Raw genomic sequence first — 13,627 nt, 5'->3', positions numbered from 1 at the left:
CAGCCACCGGAGGTGGCGCTGAATTGAACGGAGGATGAGTGAATTTTGGAAGAGAGACGACGGTACGAGGGATTTCTCAATTTGGGGGATTTTCTAATTTGGGAAGAAAAAGGAGATAGACGATGGTGGAGAGGGGAGTATGTAGACCTTTTTAATTGTTGGGCTACTTTGTGGGCTCACAAAATAATTTGAAGAATAAAAGTGGGCTGGGATTTTAAATACTTGGGCCGGTTGATCTAAATTGAAATTATGGGCTAAGAGTTTGATTATGACTTTTGGGCTGAGAATATTCAATCATTATGGGCTGGCATCTGGATCAACGGAATTGATTAATTGGGTTGATGGAGATAGGAAGCTCGGGTGGCTGCAAAAATAAATGAAAGAGAAGAGAAACATGGACTCAAGCAAGGGATTTCTCCACGAACAAAATTAAAGTCGAAGTAAGGATTTCAAACTCAGAAAAAAAATTAAACGAACTAGGTGGGCTTTCGAACTAAATTACTTTCAAGAGCTTGCGATTTATTATATCCGGTTTGAGCATAATTTGAAGAATAAAAGTGGGCTGAGATTTTAAATACTTGGGCCGGTTGATCTAAATTGAAATTATGGGCTAAGAGTTTGATTATGACTTTTGGGCTGAGAATATTCAATCATTATGGGTTGGCATCTGGATCAACGGAATTGATTAATTGGGTCGATGGAGATAGGAAGCTCGGGTGGCTGCAAAAATAAATGAAAGAAAAGAGAAGCATGGACTCAAGCAAGGGATTTCTCCACGAACAAAATTAAAGTCGAAGTAAGGATTTCAAACTCAGAAAAAAAATTAAACGAACTAGGTGGGCTTTCGAACTAAATTACTTTCAAGAGCTTGCGATTTATTATATCCGGTTTGAGCATAATTTGAAGAATAAAAGTGGGCTGGGATTTTAAATACTTGGGCCGGTTGATCTAAATTGAAATTATGGGCTAAGAGTTTGATTATGACTTTTGGGCTGAGAATATTCAATCATTATGGGCTGGCATCTGGATCAACGGAATTGATTAATTGGGTCGATGGAGATAGGAAGCTCGGGTGGCTGCAAAAATAAATGAAAGAAAAGAGAAGCATGGACTCAAGCAAGGGATTTCTCCACGAACAAAATTAAAGTCGAAGTAAGGATTTCAAACGCAGAAAAAAAATTAAACGAACTAGGTGGGCTTTCGAACTAAATTACTTTCAAGAGCTTGCGATTTATTATATCCGGTTTGAGCATCTTTTTAGTGATGAATTACTTTCTAAGTGTGATTGCCAATTATCATTTCATTCCATGACAATGTGATATATATGTTTAAAGTGTGAAAGTGAATTGTCATATGTTGTGAATTGATTGTGAAAGTGATAGCCTTTGAGTGGTTGTGAATTGCTCGACTTTGTGGATGTGATATGATGATGCTCGACCTTGACAGAAAAGTGAATTGTGTTTCAAATACGTTTTGAGGAAAATAAAGTTTTCAAAAGGGTATGTCATGCCATGTTTTTGTTTTGAGAAATGCATATCTGTTTGTTTAGCAAGAGAGTTGTCCCTACTAGACCTATTGAAATCGAATTCAGGTTTGTATAGGGAGTGAGTCCCTATTCAAGCTAGTGTACACCAATGGGGATCGTGAGCCGTCTTTTGGGTCGGCCGGTCTAGTGATCGAGTTTGCGGCCACATTCTCGTTCACATGATGTCGATGTTGATGTTGATGTTGATGTTGATGAGATTGATGAGATTGATATTGATGTTGATGATTGCTTAGTGGGGAGTGAGTCCCTACTATGAGTTTAATCGAATTCGGGTCCTAGCAAGGGTGCGTCCCTACTCGGACTAGTGTACACGATGAGAACCGTGAGTCATCGAACGGGTTGGCCGGTTTTTCGTGCTCGTGGAAAGTGGCCCCTTACACGGCACCCTAAAGAACAGATATGGCAGTTTCTTAAATAATTCAAGGAGAAATGGTCGTGTTTTGAAATAATGAGGAAAAAGGATTTGAGGATGATTTGAAAGTTGTGTTGGAGATATTTTTGTTTTTAGTGTCTCGGGCCTTTTCAAGTTAAAACCCCGAGGTCACTTAATGGTGGCATGATATAACTGTTTTTATAAAATTGCTTTGGCATTTGTCCACTGAGTGCATCAAGTACTCAGCCCTGCATATGTTTTCCCTATGTGCAGGTTGAGCGGTGACGAGCGCGGTGGGTGTTGAGCATGAAAGTGAAGAAGATGGTAAATAAAACTTTCTGAATATATTATGTCTTCATACATAATAGTAATCTACTCTCGAATGCTTCCGCTGAATATGGTTTCTTCCGCAGTATTGTTGAGATAATTTTATCTCGAGTTGCTGATTGTTGAAATGATACTCTGATTTTATTTCGAGCTTTTCCCATTTATTTGGAGCTATGGTCGAGTTGTGTGCTTTTCCCCTTTCTTCCCCTCTTCTTTAGTCCTCCCCTAGTCGCGATCAACCATGTTTTCTATCTTTAGAAAATGCGGTCGTGACAGAGTGGTATCAGAGCAATTTTTCTTTCCGCTCTGGACCCGAGAATCTTTTTCATTCTTAGTCTAGATTAGATTCGCTAGACTAAAATAAGGTTAAATTTGGAAGGCTCAACATCCCGCTTCGCCACGCTCAACCAAGAAAGAGGTAATATATTTTTATGTGAAATTTTTTTAGAAAAGTGTGAGTTTTGAAGAAAATATTTGTTTTGAAAGTAGATGTGAAATGTGAAAGGGTTGTGTTTTGGGAAGGTAAATGTTGTGTATTATACTTGTTATTTGAAGTATGAATGACTTTAATTGTGATATTTGCCGATCTATGAGATTGTTAAATGTGCTGTGAACTTAGAGTGCCTAAGACTAAGCTAGATGGAATGTGCGCGAACCATAGTTGTAAATTGACAATTTATCTATCGCTTTCCCGAGCGAAGAAAACGAACGATAAAGGGAAGAGGGGCGAAATTCCTAGATTATCAAGATACGAGGCAAGGAGAGCGAGAGTGCGAATGGAGGCCGGTGGACCATGAAATTTTTCTTGGAATGGCGCGAAACGTTGGAGCAAGCTTGATGTGTGAACTATATTATTATTTCCTACGTTTTCCCTCAACGACAAGAACAAAAAAAAAAGAATACTAGGAAGATTTCAAGAGGTGGAAGATAGCGAAGACGAAATGAAGTTCAAGCGCAAAAGAGGGTGCAAGACAAGGAGGGATGATGCGAAGTGCGCGATTTAATTTAATATAGTCTAATCTCGCGTAATTTATTAAAAGTGGCAGCGATGTGACTTTCAACTACAATGTCAATTAAACGACATGAGGAAGCTGCTTGGAAGACAAGATAATGGAGAAATGCTATATTCGAAGGAGGTAAGCAAATTTCGGGACGGAATTTTTGTTAAGATGGGTAGAGTGTAACAACCCAAAAAAAAAATTTAAATTAATTAATTAAGCTAACTTGGTCACCAAGTCAGAAAATAATATCTTGACAGTTACGCATATCCGTGGTGATATATCCTCTCCCAAAGTATTTGTTTTTTTTTTTCATATTAATGTTTCCACAAATTCTCTCACCTTTCAATCCAAAATTATGAAGACCAACGAGAATAGTAAGAGTGGAAAAAGAGAGGGATTTGGGAGAAGAAGTCTTTGACGGAACGGCTGTTCACGAAATTTCGAAGAGCAGCAGTAGTTGGCGATGGCGACAGGGGAGAGATCGGCGTGAGGGAGTGAGCTCTGTAAAGGGCGATGTGATGCGACGACGCCGGCGGTCTCACAACGGCTTGATGGTACGGTGCAGCGCTAGGAGAGAAGAGAGGGACAGACGGAGGGGGAAAGAGAGAGAGGCGGCGGCGGATGGCGGCGCTGAGCAGAGGCAGCAAAGAAAATTGGAGCGTGATGGATCCCGTTCAACCGCGACGACAGCAGCTCGCGGACAACAGCTATGATGACGGAGAATTACACGAGGCAGCGGTGGCGAATTGACACGGAGAAGAAGAGCGACAGCACCGTGGCGGCAGCGTCATATCTTCTCGGCGAACGGCGGCGTTCAGCGGCGACGCAGCGGGCGAGGGCAGCTCGGTGCCTGCTTCGTGTAGACATCAGCGTTGGCGAGGAACCGAACCAGCCACCGGAGGTGGCGCTGAATTGAACGGAGGATGAGTGAATTTTGGAAGAGAGACGACGGTATGAGGGATTTCTCAATTTGGGGGATTTTCTAATTTGGGAAGAAAAAGGAGATAGACGATGGTGGAGAGGGGAGTATGTAGACCTTTTTAATTGTTGGGCTACTTTGTGGGCTCACAAAATAATTTGAAGAATAAAAGTGGGCTGGGATTTTAAATACTTGGGCCGGTTGATCTAAATTGAAATTATGGGCTAAGAGTTTGATTATGACTTTTGGGCTGAGAATATTCAATCATTATGGGTTGGCATCTGGATCAACGGAATTGATTAATTGGGTCGATGGAGATAGGAAGCTCGGGTGGCTGCAAAAATAAATGAAAGAGAAGAGAAGCATGGACTCAAGCAAGGGATTTCTCCACGAACAAAATTAAAGTCGAAGTAAGGATTTCAAACTCAGAAAAAAAATTAAACGAACTAGGTGGGCTTTCGAACTAAATTACTTTCAAGAGCTTGCGATTTATTATATCCGGTTTGAGCATCTTTTTAGTGATGAATTACTTTCTAAGTGTGATTGCCAATTATCATTTCATTCCATGACAATGTGATATATATGTTTAAAGTGTGAAAGTGAATTGTCATATGTTGTGAATTGATTGTGAAAGTGATAGCCTTTGAGTGGTTGTGAATTGCTCGACTTTGTGGATGTGATATGATGATGCTCGACCTTGACAGAAAAGTGAATTGTGTTTCAAATACGTTTTGAGGAAAATAAAGTTTTCAAAAGGGTATGTCATGCCATGTTTTTGTTTTGAGAAATGCATATCTGTTTGTTTAGCAAGGGAGTTGTCCCTACTAGACCTATTGAAATCGAATTCGGGTTTGTATAGGGAGTGAGTCCCTATTCAAGCTAGTGTACACCAATGGGGATCGTGAGCCGTCTTTTGGGTCGGCCGGTCTAGTGATCGAGTTTGCGGCCACATTCTCGTTCACATGATGTCGATGTTGATGTTGATGTTGATGTTGATGAGATTGATATTGATGTTGATGATTGCTTAGTGGGGAGTGAGTCCCTACTATGAGTTTAATCGAATTCGGGTCCTAGCAAGGGTGCGTCCCTACTCGGACTAGTGTACACGATGAGAACCGTGAGTCATCGAACGGGTTGGCCGGTTTTTCGTGCTCGTGGAAAATGGCCCCTTACACGGCACCCTAAAGAACAGATATGGCAGTTTCTTAAATAATTCAAGGAGAAATGGTCGTGTTTTGAAATAATGAGGAAAAAGGATTTGAGGATGATTTGAAAGTTGTGTTGGAGATATTTTTGTTTTTAGTGTCTCGGGCCTTTTCAAGTTAAAACCCGGAGGTCACTTAATGGTGGCATGATATAACTGTTTTTATAAAATTGCTTTGGCATTTGTCCACTGAGTGCATCAAGTACTCAGCCCTGCATATGTTTTCCCTATGTGCAGGTTGAGCGGTGACGAGCGCGGTGGGTGTTGAGCATGAAAGTGAAGAAGATGGTAAATAAAACTTTCTGAATATATTATGTCTTCATACATAATAGTATTCTACTCTCGAATGCTTCCGCTGAATATGGTTTCTTCCGCAGTATTGTTGAGATAATTTTATCTCGAGTTGCTGATTGTTGAAATGATACTCTGATTTTATTTCGAGCTTTTCCCATTTATTTGGAGCTATGGTCGAGTTGTGTGCTTTTCCCCTTTCTTCCCCTCTTCTTTAGACCTCCCCTAGTCGCGATCAACCGTGTTTTCTATCCTTAGAAAATGCGGTCGTGACACTTCTCTCTCAAATTCGAAGTGCCATGCTATTATTACTTAATATTCATCTAGCGAAGGCCTAGTTTTCTTTTTTCTCTCAAATAAAAAAACTTCATTGGTGCCAAGCGTGAGGGAATGCTAGACGTTTGGTAATTTCTCCCATGTCCCTGAAATGTTGTCTACTTTTGCTATTTCTGTCCGTTCGCAAAATGTTATCCACTTTATTTTTTTTCTTCCAATATTTGGTAAATGGAGCCCACATTCCACTAATATTTTCCACTCACTTTTTTCACATTTATTAAAACTCATACCGAGTTAAATGTAGATAACATTTTGCGGACGATAGAGGGAGTAATTGTTGATGGTTAGTTATTGGGAAAAATGAAGATCGTGATTTATTTAATTAGTATAAAGGGGTGATGTTGCAACATATTCCTATAGACAATTCCAAAAACTTAACTTTATTCGAATGCCTTCCTTGTATAAAGCTTTGAATTGAGTAACGCGTTTCCACCCAATCAAATAAATATCAATCACCTCTTTTCCTTATGCCTAGACTTGGACTTGGACTTAGAATTTGGGATACTAATCCTCCATCATTATTGTTAGTATTTTTGATGTTGTTGGACATGCTCACATGGTTTATGTCAGTCAAGCTCTCATGCATATTTTCAACAAGGAACAAATTTGAATGGCAAACAAAGTCCAAGCATATATGCCTTGCCATTGATCTAACTCTGTTTATTATTATTAGAGCGAACTACATAAACCATCCCTGACGTTTTCATTTGTTTCACTCCAGACCCCTGACAAAAAATAATATCGCCACATGTCTCTGGCGTTTAACATAATCACATATCATGTTTTTTCGGACTAAAGACCCTTCAGCCCTAAAAGGCATTATGGTCATATCCAATGGAAATCTGTTGTGGCAGGCTGCTGCACTGCATGTACCTGCTACTTACTGTTCACTGCAGAGTTTTGTTCATTAAACGCAGCAACATGTGATATACTGTTCATTTAACCCCACCGTCTACACAGCTTTATTCATTAATCCATTTACATGTTATTTATATAGTATACTTTAAAGATGCTTTAAATCCTTTTATTCTTTATTAGGATTTCTAATTGTTTCTTTGCCGGTCCTTTTAGTAATGAGTTAATAACTTTAACAATATAAATTTATGAATTTTATTATTAAAAATATAACATATATTCTATAGAAAATATTAAAAGAAAAAAAGTGTGCACTATTTAATAAAAATTTACTTCTTTTCTTTAATATTATTTTTTATGTAGTAAAAACACTTTATATTCAACTATAAAAAATGAGTTATAATTGAAATGACTAGCCAAACCACCGAATTTAAGGTGTTTTTACTAAATAAAAAAAATATTCCATAAAAAAGAATAAAAATATTAAAGAAACAACACACTTTTTTTCTTGTAGTAGTAGTAATATTTTTCATGGAACAACTTTTATATTTTTAATAATAAAATCTATAAATTTAATTAATAAAATAACTAACTAAAAGGATTAGCAAAAATATTTTAATATACGGAGGAAAATATAACAAAGGAAATCCTATGAATTATACAGTACGCATCTTTATCTTTATGCATGTAAAATCAAAATGTATATCTATGAATTAAAGAATATATTTGCGTCGGCGGTGGGGAATTAAATACTTAGTAGTGAATCTCATGGATTAACTGTTAGGAGTATAATACATTTTTTGTGCTGGTTTATTATATTTATTTATAATATCTATTGATTAATTGTGTATCAAATTCAAAGTCTTAACAAATTTTTTATGGTATTTTTTATAGTATCTGTGAAAACTAGGGATGTCAATCGGGTCGGCCCGTCGGGTTTCGGGCCAACCCTACTCGAGTTGCGGGTCAATCGGGTGCGGGCTAATCGGGTTGTGATTTCTTTCGGGTTATAAAAGCTCAGCCCTAACCCTAAAAGCTCGGGTTTCGGGCCAGCCCAGCGGGTTAATCGAGTTGCTACCGATAATATTAACGTGCGATCAATCCAATAAATAATGATTAAAATTACTAATATTCATACAATGTAAAACATTTAATTATGATATATTTGAGATATATGCTTAAACTCAATCATAAAAATGATCAAATACTAATATTTGAGATATTCGTAGAATTTTAATGCATGTTTTAGAAATTTAAATATTTTTTTTGTGAATTTGAAGTTTTTAATTTTTTTTATCAATTATTATATTAATAAAAATTCAATATATAATTTGTATATTTAATATAAAATTGAAAGTTATGTTTTTAGTTAAAATTAATCAATAAAATGTCGAATTAATATTTTATTAACATGCGATCAATCCAATAAATAATGATTAAAATTATTAATATTCATACAATGTAAAACATTTAATTATGATATATTTGAGATATATGCTTAAACTCAATCATAAACATGATCAAATAAACATGATCAAATACTAATATTTGAGATATTTCGTAGAATTTTAATGCATGTTTTAGAAATTTAAATATTTTTTTTATGAATTTGATGTTTTTAATTTATTTATCAATTATAATATTAATAAAAATTCAATATATAATTTATATATTTAATATAAAATTGAAAGTTATTTTTTTAGTTAAAATTAATCAATAAAATGTCGAATTAGGAGTAAAAAAAATAGAATAATAGAAATTTTATCGGGTTTTCGGGCCAGCCCATCGGGTTTTCGGGTCTGGCCCTAATGGGTTGCGGGTTAATCGGGTGCGGACTAATCGGGTTTTGATTTTATCGGGATAGAAATTTCTAACCCTAACCCTATAAATTTGGCGGGCTATTCGGGCCAGCCCACGGGTTACGGGCTACATTGACATCCCTAGTGAAAACAAATAAATCAACTCAAACAATTATACTATGATTTGACAAAAGCGCAGCCATGTGTAGAGCTAATGTCTGCAAAAATGCAGCCATGTGCAGAGTAAAAATGACTGAAATGCCCTGCAAGGCATAAGAGTATTTTAGTCCAAAAAATGGCTACAAATATACGATATGTGATTATGTTAAACGCCAGAGACGTGTGGCGATATACGATATTATTATGGGTTTATGTGATGGAGCATTCCGAGAATGTTTCATGAGAATACAAAGGGAAATGGTGCAATCACTTTCATTAAATCACTAGAATCTTGTGTTGTGTGTTTCTATGTTATTGTGTTTTTGCAAAGGGGTTGATTTCATTTTCACCCCTCAAATAAACGAGGGTTATGTCCACGTAGAGAGTAAAACACACATTAACCAGTTAGAGAACGAGGGGCAGTTATTGAGAGGAACAAACATAACGTAGGGCACAAAGCTAGGTAAATGAGACGGTTTGTGATGACGACGTTGGAAACGTACGATATATATCGTCTAAAGGGCAAATTAGTCTTTTTATTATTTTTCAACTTTCATTTTAAATACTATATATCACCCAACCCTAATCCTATATTCCTTCCTACATCAGTAGGATTCCGTCAGCGTAAAACATTGTGAGCCCAAAAAATTGTGAATGCCTAAAATGCAGTGGAATTAAACTGTCCCCTTAACTTTTGGAAATATTTTATGCATAATTATTTGATTGAGCTTCTATATAAAAGGGTGTTCAACCACTAGACTCTTAACTCAACTAAAACTACACATTTCCACACATAAACCAAATGGCAGCAGCACCTAAGCAAGATCTCTCTACAATAGGCAAGGATGGCTTTTTCTTACTAGAAAATTTCATCAACAACAAAGGAAAAAAACCTTACCCTCTGCAAAGGCAAGGACCGCAGCGTGGTGTTAATCTCCGTCCCTATCAGCCTGACCATAATCCTCTGCATCTGATCAAGCCGAAGCCCTCTGCAGCCGAAAAGATTAGCATGTTCGATGTGGTGAAGTTTCGTGCTGAGGCTTCGACTGCAGAGTTTAGCATCAAGAACTCTGCACGTATGTATGTTTAACTAGCTCTAGACTATGTAACAGACGAACCACCTTGGCCTAGCACGTGTTTCGTGTTAGTTAATAAGGTTAGGCTTGTTTGTCTTGATGTAATAATCCTATGATGTTGAAGTTACTTGTATGTGTGTGTTGCAATGTAATGCTTTAATGGAAGAATTAATTCTTCTTTTGCAACAATATTGTTGTTGGCCTTGTACTTTTCTTTCATTGTCTACAGAGTTTACAACAAATTATATCCCATGTTCTTACAATTAGTAAAATATAATTATAGGCCTAAGATATCAAACTCCTAAAAAGAAAATAACAATTAGATAAGACATTAAAAGTGCGCTTACATATGCATTAACAAGTTATTCCATGTTTCATGCATGTAGTATGCAAAGGATCAGCATAATTAAGAAAATAAATTTTCTTCAAACAAGGTGTTTTAACATTAAAGCTAGCTTCTTGCATATGAATGTGCTTTTTAGAAAACAGAATCTGTTGTGTGAAAAATCACTAACTCTTGCCCAAATCTTCTAGAGTCAATAGACCAGGAAAAGTGTTTCTAGAAAACAGAATCTACTATGTGGAAAAAAATCTCAAAGTTGACACATCTTTGAAGACTGATTTCTCACCTGAATTTTCCTACACAATACCAATCCAAAAAGAATAATCAACACTAGTATCCAAGCAAGAGGCCACACTTAGATTTTTTATTTTTCAATTTCCCTAAAAATTTAGCTGCTTCTCTCCCTTAACTAGACCTTGATATTTTACCTATAAAAGGGCCCTCTCCCTCGTTTGGCTTTCAATCAACAAACACTTCTCCTTCTCATATCTCTTGCTTTTAAGCCTAGAATTTTCTTGCTCATACATATACTAAAAAATGGCATCTAGGGAAGATCTTGTTAGAATAGGCAAGGAAGGGTTTGACATAATTGATCAACTCTACGAAAACAAGGGGAGGAAAGGCGGCGCTTCTACGAGAAATCCTCCTCATCATGCTTTGCCAAAGGGTAGGGAAGCTTGTCTGTATCAGTACCAGCCTCAGCAGAGCCATGTTTACATGGTGAATCCGTATGAGAAGATGAAGACACGCGAAGTGATGCATTTTCGTGATGATATCACAGATATGGACTATACTAAGAGGAATTCTGCACCTAAGTTTTATTAGCTATATGAAAAGGTGTGTTTAATTTAGTTGGATGAAATAGGAAAGTCCTTTTGTATTAGTTAAGGGCCTTTGTTATTATAGTAAGTATGATAATAACTACTTGTACATTTAACTGCATACAGCAGTATATATGTCTCTGTATCATAATATGCAAATGTAACATATCAATAAAAGCAGCTTCTTGGTTGTAAGATCATTGAATATTGCCTTACACATGTATGCACAATTAGTAAAGTATGTGAAAAAAAGAGAAAAGTGATTAAATAGTGTTAGTTAAACTTAAAGTGCTCACTCATCATATATGCACACTTAGGAAAGACACCTTACCTTCCGCAAAGGCAAGGTCCGGAGCGTGGCACAAGGCGTGTTAATCTTCGTCTGTATAATCCCAAACAGAATCCTCTGCATCTGATCAACCCGAAGGCCTCTGGACTCTGCAGTCAAAAAGACTAGCATGTTCGATGTGGTGAAGAACTTTGCTCTTATCTTTAACTAGCAAGACTATGTAATAGACGAACCAACCTCGGCCTAGTACTTGCTTTGTGTTAGTTAATTAGGTTAGGCATGTTCGTCTTGATATAATGATCCTAGGTTGCTGAAGTTACTTGTATGTGTGTTGCAATGTAATGATTTAATGGAAAAGTTAATTCTTCATGCAACAATATTGTTGTTGGCATGGTAGTTATCTTTCATTCTATACCGTTATTTTTCTTGTACTGATCCTAGTATCTTCTTAGTAATCACTACAAGATTGTGTGTGTGTTTTTGCATAAAGTATTGTGGAATGCTTTTCCTTTCGATATTATTTTTGTCATTAAGCCAAAGGTATTCACCGGCGAACCCAGTGACTATTCCTCGTGCTGATTTATAGGCACCTCGAGAGTTATGCATATGGTGAAAGGGGGACTGATAGAATCTGAAAAAGAAGCCCTTACTAATACAAATCAAACAGTTTCTAATGAGCATATGATCTGTAATTCAAAATTTCAGTTTAACATGAACCATTATGCATTGAAGACAAACGCTTTCAATAAATATATATCTTCTATGCAATGCAAATAGAGAAAAATTCTAAGTTTGCCTCATAAAACATAAAGAGGGGTAATTATAGGCATCAAACTCCTAAAAAGAAAATAAAAATGAGCAAAGACTAAATGAGCCTTCAATATGAATTAACAGCTTATTCCATGATTCATGCATATAGCATAAAATGGATCAGCATAATTAAGAAAAAGAGATTCTCTTCAATCATGTGTTTTAACATTAAAGCTAGCTTCTTGATACCTTCCAATATTTGACTCAAATTCACTAGGAAAGTGCTATATTGGAAACAGAATCTATTGTGTGAAAAAATCACCAAGTCTTGATCACATCTTTGGAGACCATAATTTCTCACTGCATTTTCCTACTACTGTTTATCAAGCAACCGCAGTTAATACCTATCTAAAAGGAATCAACACTTGTAGCCAAGATAGAATCCCATTTATGAGAAAGCTACTAATTTCTTGCATCTCTTTTTAGTAAGTATTTTCTTGCACACATACTAAACAAATGTGATCCATAATGTGATCCATAATGTGAAGTTATTGCTGCCTAAATCTTCTTGAGTCAATAGACTTGAAAAGATCTTTCTAGAAAACAGAATCTACTATGTGGAAAAAATCTTAAAGTGGAGACTATGATTTCTCACCTGCATTTTCCTACACAATACATATCCAAAAAGAATAATCAACACTTGTATCCAAGCAAGAGGCCACACTTAACATGACCATGAACTTTTACCTATAAAAGGGTCCTCACCCTCTTCGGCTTTCAATCAAGTAACACTTCTCCTTCTCACATATCTTGCTACAAAGCCTTGAATTTTCTTTCACATACATATACCAAAAAAATGGCATCTAGATCTAGGGAAGATCTTGTTAGGGTAGGCAAGGAAGGGTTTGACATTATTGATCAACTCTACGAAAACAAGGGGAGGAAAGGCGGCGCTTCTGCGAGAAAACTTCCTCAAGCTTTGCCAAAGGGTAGGGAAGCTTGTCTGTATCAGTACCAGCCTCATCAGAGCCATGTTTACATGGTGAATCCGTACGAGAAGATGAAGACGCACGAAGTGATGCAGTTTCATGATGGTGTCACAGATATGGACTATACTAAGAGGAATTCTGCACCTAACTTTTATTTCTAGCATATTCAAAAGGTGTGTTTAGTTGGGTGAAATAGGCAAGTCCTTTTGTATTAGTTAATGATCTTTGTTATCATATTATGGTAATAACTACTTGTACATGCAACTATGTATAGCAGTGTGTCTCTGAATCATAGTAATATGTAATAATGTAAATGTAACATATCAATAAAAAGCAGCTTCTTGGTTGTAAGATCGTTGCCTGATTTTTATAAGTTTTCTTAACTCATTCAAATTTTGTGAAAAATGTCATGTAAAAGCCCCCATCAATACCGAATTGTCTCATTATTATATTTTAAATAAATTTAGAAAATATTGTCCCAACAAAAGTTAGAAAGAAAAAAAAACACTAGGCAGTCATGTTCACAAGAGTTATCAATTACACTATTCA

This window comes from Salvia splendens, chromosome 4, assembly GCF_004379255.2.
Source record: "Salvia splendens isolate huo1 chromosome 4, SspV2, whole genome shotgun sequence".
Lineage (NCBI taxonomy): Eukaryota > Viridiplantae > Streptophyta > Magnoliopsida > Lamiales > Lamiaceae > Salvia > Salvia splendens.
The sequence above is the reverse complement of the archived record's forward strand: the minus strand, read 5'-3'. Positions refer to the sequence as shown.